Genomic DNA, 8,518 nt, shown 5'->3' on the forward strand with positions numbered 1-8,518 from the left:
AGGGGCTGCAATCAGGGAAAACCCACCTCGGGCAGAATGTAAAATACAAATTTATGTAATGAAATGTAATGTACCTGTAATTAATCTGTAATCAATAAGCTTATTGATTGTAATGCAATAAGGCACCCTAGAGTGTCATGAACTGTAATTATGAACAATGTGTAACTGTATTGTTGGAATCATAATTGAACTGTACTTTACGTATCTTGCAAAAAGTATATTCTGTATTGTGTATGTTTGAAATGTGATATGACAACTGTATTGTATGTATTGTGACAAATTTTATGAATAAAGTATATTTTTTGAAAAAAAAGTCTGTTCTTATCAGTTTAATATCTGATACGTCCCCTATCTGGGGACCGTATATTAATTTGATTTTTGGAACAGGGAGATGGAATAGGGGCTTGCTCCGTCCACTCCACGCATCGACCCAGTATTGCAGTGTCTCTGGGAACGGTGCACCTCCCTGTGGGGAGATATTCAAAATGAAAAACAGGTTTTTCCAGTGTCTCTGTACGTATTATTACTGAGAATAAAGTTGATATTTTGTACTTAAAAAAAAATGTGGAATAAATCCTCAATTAAAGCTGTGAAGATTAACTAGATAAATATTGAGGTGGAAATGATATTGAAGATTTCCAAACTGGACCTGAAACCTAAACTGACCAGAATTACAAAGTGACCCAGAACCCCAATCTTTTGTAGACACTTGCACGACAAGGCAAACATACAATGATACAATCCAAAACTGACACTGAAACATAACTTGATCTAAATCCCCAAACTAACCCTTAATCAGACGCTGAACCATTTCCCCAAACAGAGCGAGTCACAAACCTAAACTTAACCAGAACCCAACAATGACTCTGAACAAAATAAGCAACAACTCTCAATCTGATTCTCAAACCGAAACAACACGATGCCCAACACTGGAAGACCCTAAACTCACATACAAACCTCAAATAAACCAGGAACTGTAAAATGACCCAGAGACACAAACCCTACCTGAACCAAACTAAACTGAACTGAACATGAACACCCAAACTTCTGAACAACCTCAACTTGATCTGGAACTTAAAAGTGCCCTGGAATCCTGAACATACACAGAACTCTCAATGAACAAGATTCTTTTGCCCTTCTTGAGACCCTCTGATCCAAAGTACTTTAGAGACCAAAAACACTAAGCTGCACAAAACCCTAAATCAGCTCACGAACCCCTGGTGACCCAGAAACTTAAACTGACCTGGAACCCTAAACTGATCCAGAATCCCAAAAGTGACAGGTACCTAAACTGACCACCTGCAGAATACTGAGTCAGAACCTGAAAATGATCCAGAATCTTACATTCAACATAACTACAAAGTAACCCACAATTCCAAACTCACATTAAGCCCCAAATGAAAATGTAAATTGAAATGACTGGATACCCTAAACGTCCCAAAACCCAGTGATCCAAAGCCCCAAATCGACATAAAACCCTAAACCTGTACAGAAACATAAACTGACCCAGACCCTCATACTGACACTTTCCGTAGCCTAAATTGTTACAGCTCCAAAGGAACTCGAGTCAATCCAAGAGCTCCGGTCCTCTGGATTTCCCTCTCAGAGTGGAAGAACGTTAAACTGTTCCAGAATCCTAAACCGACCTGGAATCCGGAACCAAAGCAAAACTGCAACCAACTCAGAATCACAGGCTGATCTAAACCCGAAACTGATCCATTATCCTAAACGGACTCAGAATATTAAAATACAGCAAACCCGAAACACCAAGCAGACCTGGAAACCCGACCTGGCCCAGAACCCTAGCTGACTCCACTGGTTCACTTGTTCGTTCTGTAGTTCGTTTCAGGCTCTTCTGCTGTTTTTAAGATATGATGTAATGTTAGGGATCATTGAGATCAGTCTGTGAGTATCAGTCTTTGCCGGGGTCCTGTGGAATATTTTGCAGTGCTGGGTGTTTTTGGATGTGTGGAGAATGTTAGTCTTGAGGGTCCTGAGTTAATTGGAGCTCTTGTGGTCAGTTTGAGTGCAGTATGTTACAACCAGATACTGAACCAGAAACTCAAAACAACACAGAATCTCAAATTGACCAAACTAACCCAGAATATAAAACTGAACTGGGACCCTGAACCAATCCCAATTCTAAAGTGACCAACTCATGTAAAATGAATTATAAACATAAAGAAAAGCCAAGTACCCAAATTTGTGTTGAAACTGAAAACAAGCCCAGAATCCAAGATTGAACCAAAGTCTTACACTGATTCATCAGCCTAAAAATATTCAACGCACGAAACATATCTCGAACCCAGAATGAACCCACATGACGAGGCTGACACCGAAGGCTGAGCGTCAGGGGTTTCTGCAATCCCTCAGTGTTGGCATCAGTCTGGGCATGTTGAGTCATCAGAGATCGTTGTCTATGTTTGTTGTTCTGTGTCAGTTTGTGGGTGTTGTGGTTTGGGGTTTCTCTGCTCAGTATTGGGGTAATGTGCACTGTTTACGGTCCATTTACAGATGCTGTGGTTTGCTGTGACAGTGCAGTTATCATTTTACAGGAGGCAGAAGCCCAACGTGTGATGCCATCGTTAGCTTTGGGTGTTTGATCAATGTGTGGATGGTGAGGTAAGTGTGTGGGGACTGGGTCAGTTTCTGGGTATTGTGTTTTTTTTGCGGATGATGTGATCGGTTTGGGGCGTATTGTGGACAGCTTCAGGATGCTGACTCATTTGGGGAGATGGGATAGTCAGTCATTGAACACTGCCTCAGTTATGGTCCCTGAACACAGTTTGCAGTACCAGAGTCAGTTTCAGGGTGCTGTGGTCAGTTTCAGAGATACATGGCATTAGCTTGAGGTGCTGGATTAGCTTGAGGTGCTGGGCCAGTTAGAGGTACTGTACTACTTGAAGAGCTAGGTTAGGTTAAGGTGCTGGACTAACTTGAGGTGCTAGGTTAGCTTGAGGTGTTGGATTAGTTTGGAGGCTGTATTATTTTGAAGTATTAGGTTATTTTGAGGTTCTGGGCTGGTCTGAGGTACTGTTTTTGCTTGAGGTATTAGATTATGTTGAGGTGCTGGATTACTTAGGGCGGCAGCTTTAGTTTGAGGTAATCTATTTGCTGCAAGTGCAGTTTTAGCTTAAGTTACTGGGTTAGTTGGAGGTGCTGTATTAGATTGAGCTGCTGGGATAGTTTAAGCTTTTGTCAATGTCTGAGGTTCTTGATCATTATGTTTCCAGCCTATCGAGGAAGAAAGCAGTGCTGGATCTAGTTCTGGGGAATGAAGTGGGGCAAGTTTCAATGGGAGAGTGTTTTGGAAACAGTGAACACAATATGATTAGGTTTAGAGTAATTATGGAAAAGTACAAGGACAATGAAAGTTGAAGATACTTAATCGGAAGAGGGTTAATTTCAGTGAGTTGAAAAGGGATCTGGCCCTTATGGAATGGGAACAAAGATTATCAGGTAAAACAGTTAAAGAGCAAAGGGAGGCCTTCAAGGAGGAGATAGTTCAGGTACTTCATCTAACCCTATCAGCATATCCTTCTACTCTTTTCTATGTTTGACTCGTTTATCAATTATCTCCCCTTTTCTATCATAAATGTCTTTACAACTTTTTTGATTTCTGCTTCTAATGTCTTATCCATCTCGTTCGTGTCAATATTGAGGCAAAGTAATGATTCCACATTTCTGCCGTTACCTGTGAGTTTACCTTGTGCATCCCTTAGTGGCCCTACCCCTATCATGATTTTCCTTTTGTTATTTATGTGTCTGTAGAATACTTTACTTTTTAAAAAGTATTTTTTGATAATTTAATTTTGTAATTCCTCTTTGCCTTCCGAATAGGTTTTTTGTTTACTTATTTCCTAACCTCTTCGTATTCCCTTTTGTCATCCTCTTCTTTATTGACCAGGTGCTGAGTATATGACTTTTTCTTTAGTTTCAATTCTGATCTTATCTCTTTATTCATCCATGGTATTTCATTATTAGTGTCAGCGTCCGTGGAACTGTATCCCAATGAGAGTCAGTGTCCGTGGAACTGTACCCCAGTGAGAGTCAGGGTGCATAGAACTGTACCCCAGTGAGAGTCAGGGTGCATAGAACTGTACCCCAGTGAGAGTCAGGGTGCATAGAACTGTACCCCAGTGAGAGTCAGGGTGCATAGAACTGTACCCCAGTGAGAGTCAGGGTGCATAGAACTGTACCCCAGTGAGAGTCAGGGTGCATAGAACTGTACCCCAGTGAGAGTCAGGGTGCACAGAACTGTACCCCAGTGAGAGTCAGGGTGCACAGAACTGTACCCCAGTGAGAGTCAGGGTGCACAGAACTGTACCCCAGTGAGAGTCAGGGTGCACAGAACTGTACCCCAGTGAGAGTCAGGGTGCACAGAACTGTAGCCCAGTGAGAGTCAGGGTGCACAGAACTGTAGCCCAGTGAGAGTCAGGGTGCACAGAACTGTACCCCAGTGAGAGTCAGGGTGCACAGAACTGTACCCCAGTGAGAGTCAGGGTGCACAGAACTGTACCCCAGTGAGAGTCAGGGTGCACAGAACTGTACCCCAGTGAGAGTCAGGGTGCACAGAACTGTACCCCAGTGAGAGTCAGGGTGCACAGAACTGTACCCCAGTGAGAGTCAGAGTGCACAGAACTGTACCCCAGTGAGAGTAGGTGCCTATGGAACTGTACCCCAGTGACTGTCAGGGTCCATGGAACTGTACCCCAGTGACTGTCAGGGTCCATGGAACTGTATCCCAGTGACTGTCAGGGTCCATGGAACTGTACCCCAGTGACTGTCAGGGTCCATGGAACTGTACCCCAGTGACTGTCAGGGTCCATGGAACTGTACCCCAGTGACTGTCAGGGTCCATGGAACTGTACCCCAGTGACTGTCAGGGTCCATGGAACTGTACCCCAGTGACTGTCAGGGTCCATGGAACTGTACCCCAGTGACTGTCAGGGTCCATGGAACTGTACCCCAGTGACTGTCAGGGTCCATGGAACTGTACCCCAGTGACTGTCAGGGTCCATGGAACTGTACCCCAGTGACTGTCAGGGTCCATGGAACTGTACCCCAGTGACTGTCAGGGTCCATGGAACTGTACCCCAGTGACTGTCAGGGTCCATGGAACTGTACCCCAGTGACTGTCAGGGTCCATGGAACTGTACCCCAGTGACTGTCAGGGTCCATGGAACTGTACCCCAGTGACTGTCAGGGTCCATGGAACTGTACCCCAGTGACTGTCAGGGTCCATGGAACTGTACCCCAGTGACTGTCAGGGTCCATGGAACTGTACCCCAGTGACTGTCAGGGTCCATGGAACTGTACCCCAGTGACTGTCAGGGTCCATGGAACTGTACCCCAGTGACTGTCAGGGTCCATGGAACTGTACCCCAGTGACTGTCAGGGTCCATGGAACTGTACCCCAGTGACTGTCAGGGTCCATGGAACTGTACCCCAGTGACTGTCAGGGTCCATGGAACTGTACCCCAGTGACTGTCAGGGTCCATGGAACTGTACCCCAGTGACTGTCAGGGTCCATGGAACTGTACCCCAGTGACTGTCAGGGTCCATGGAACTGTACCCCAGTGACTGTCAGGGTCCATGGAACTGTACCCCAGTGACTGTCAGGGTCCATGGAACTGTACCCCAGTGACTGTCAGGGTCCATGGAACTGTACCCCAGTGACTGTCAGGGTCCATGGAACTGTACCCCAGTGACTGTCAGGGTCCATGGAACTGTACCCCAGTGACTGTCAGGGTCCATGGAACTGTACCCCAGTGACTGTCAGGGTCCATGGAACTGTACCCCAGTGACTGTCAGGGTCCATGGAACTGTACCCCAGTGACTGTCAGGGTCCATGGAACTGTACCCCAGTGACTGTCAGGGTCCATGGAACTGTACCCCAGTGACTGTCAGGGTCCATGGAACTGTACCCCAGTGACTGTCAGGGTCCATGGAACTGTACCCCAGTGACTGTCAGGGTCCATGGAACTGTACCCCAGTGACTGTCAGGGTCCATGGAACTGTACCCCAGTGACTGTCAGGGTCCATGGAACTGTACCCCAGTGACTGTCAGGGTCCATGGAACTGTACCCCAGTGACTGTCAGGGTCCATGGAACTGTACCCCAGTGACTGTCAGGGTCCATGGAACTGTACCCCAGTGACTGTCAGGGTCCATGGAACTGTACCCCAGTGACTGTCAGGGTCCATGGAACTGTACCCCAGTGACTGTCAGGGTCCATGGAACTGTACCCCAGTGACTGTCAGGGTCCATGGAACTGTACCCCAGTGACTGTCAGGGTCCATGGAACTGTACCCCAGTGACTGTCAGGGTCCATGGAACTGTACCCCAGTGACTGTCAGGGTCCATGGAACTGTACCCCAGTGACTGTCAGGGTCCATGGAACTGTACCCCAGTGACTGTCAGGGTCCATGGAACTGTACCCCAGTGACTGTCAGGGTCCATGGAACTGTACCCCAGTGACTGTCAGGGTCCATGGAACTGTACCCCAGTGACTGTCAGGGTCCATGGAACTGTACCCCAGTGACTGTCAGGGTCCATGGAACTGGACCCCAGTGACTGTCAGGGTCCATGGAACTGGACCCCAGTGACTGTCAGGGTCCATGGAACTGGACCCCAGTGACTGTCAGGGTCCATGGAACTGGACCCCAGTGACTGTCAGGGTCCATGGAACTGTACCCCAGTGACTGTCAGGGTCCATGGAACTGGACCCCAGTGACTGTCAGGGTCCATGGAACTGTACCCCAGTGACTGTCAGGGTCCATGGAACTGTACCCCAGTGACTGTCAGGGTCCATGGAACTGTACCCCAGTGACTGTCAGGGTCCATGGAACTGTACCCCAGTGACTGTCAGGGTCCATGGAACTGTACCCCAGTGACTGTCAGGGTCCATGGAACTGTACCCCAGTGACTGTCAGGGTCCATGGAACTGTACCCCAGTGACTGTCAGGGTCCATGGAACTGTACCCCAGTGACTGTCAGGGTCCATGGAACTGTACCCCAGTGACTGTCAGGGTCCATGGAACTGTACCCCAGTGACTGTCAGGGTCCATGGAACTGTACCCCAGTGACTGTCAGGGTCCATGGAACTGTACCCCAGTGACTGTCAGGGTCCATGGAACTGTACCCCAGTGACTGTCAGGGTCCATGGAACTGTACCCCAGTGACTGTCAGGGTCCATGGAACTGTACCCCAGTGACTGTCAGGGTCCATGGAACTGTACCCCAGTGACTGTCAGGGTCCATGGAACTGTACCCCAGTGACTGTCAGGGTCCATGGAACTGTACCCCAGTGACTGTCAGGGTCCATGGAACTGTACCCCAGTGACTGTCAGGGTCCATGGAACTGTACCCCAGTGACTGTCAGGGTCCATGGAACTGCACCCCAGTGACTGTCAGGGTCCATGGAACTGCACCCCAGTGACAGTCAGGGTCCATGGAACTGCACCCCAGTGACAGTCAGGGTCCATGGAACTGCACCCCAGTGACGGTCAGGGTCCATGGAACTGTACCCCAGTGACTGTCAGGGTCCATGGAACTGTACCCCAGTGACTGTCAGGGTCCATGGAACTGTACCCCAGTGACTGTCAGGGTCCATGGAACTGTACCCCAGTGACTGTCAGGGTCCATGGAACTGTACCCCAGTGACTGTCAGGGTCCATGGAACTGTACCCCAGTGACTGTCAGGGTCCATGGAACTGTACCCCAGTGACTGTCAGGGTCCATGGAACTGTACCCCAGTGACTGTCAGGGTCCATGGAACTGTACCCCAGTGACTGTCAGGGTCCATGGAACTGTACCCCAGTGACTGTCAGGGTCCATGGAACTGTACCCCTGTGAATGTAGGCGCCCATAGAACTGAATCAAGTGAGAGTAAGGGCCCATTGAACTGCACGCTCACCCTCAGGAGTAGATCATTCATTCCCGCGATTCTGTTCTGCCATTCATTTCGATCATGGCTAATCTGTATCTTAACTCTTTTTACCCATCTTGTATATAATGGGCAGCATTTTAGCACCCGCTATCAGGTGCGTTCCTGGCGGGGGGCTCTGAAAATCGGGAAATCGCACTTCCGGGTTCCCCACTGACGCGCCGGCATGCGCGCGCAGCCCCCGCTGGTGGGAATCCCGCAGGCAATTATAGCCAAGGGGATGCCACTTGAACGTATTTATTTTGCTTGTTCAGGTCATTAACTGGCCTGATTCAGGGATTATGTGAGAAGGGGTGGGATTTTAAAGGAAACTGGGACTGTTTCCCACACTGGGGGAAACACTCCCAGTTCAAATGGACCTGTTGCAGCTGTCAGCCTGTGGTAGCTGCAAAGGTCCATTTGACAGGTGGGTGGGGGGAGACCCTCACCCATTGCAGGAGGCCACTCAGTCACTTGGGACAAAGTTTGGCCTCCACCACCCTCCTCCTGACAACCAAAGTCACCAACTTGCACACTTACCCCGGGGTCCAGAGATATGTACCTACCTTGCGGACCCCCTCAGATGTACATCT

General features: G+C 48.5%; 1 pseudogene; it reads left to right on the top strand.

The window, feature by feature from the left end:
• The first annotated feature begins 295 nt into the window (after window positions 1-295).
• Window positions 296-467, top strand: LOC137302582 (U2 spliceosomal RNA; annotated as a pseudogene).
• The last annotated feature ends 8,051 nt before the right edge of the window (window positions 468-8,518 follow it).

Source organism: Heptranchias perlo, chromosome 35 (assembly GCF_035084215.1).
Source record: "Heptranchias perlo isolate sHepPer1 chromosome 35, sHepPer1.hap1, whole genome shotgun sequence".
NCBI lineage: Eukaryota > Metazoa > Chordata > Chondrichthyes > Hexanchiformes > Hexanchidae > Heptranchias > Heptranchias perlo.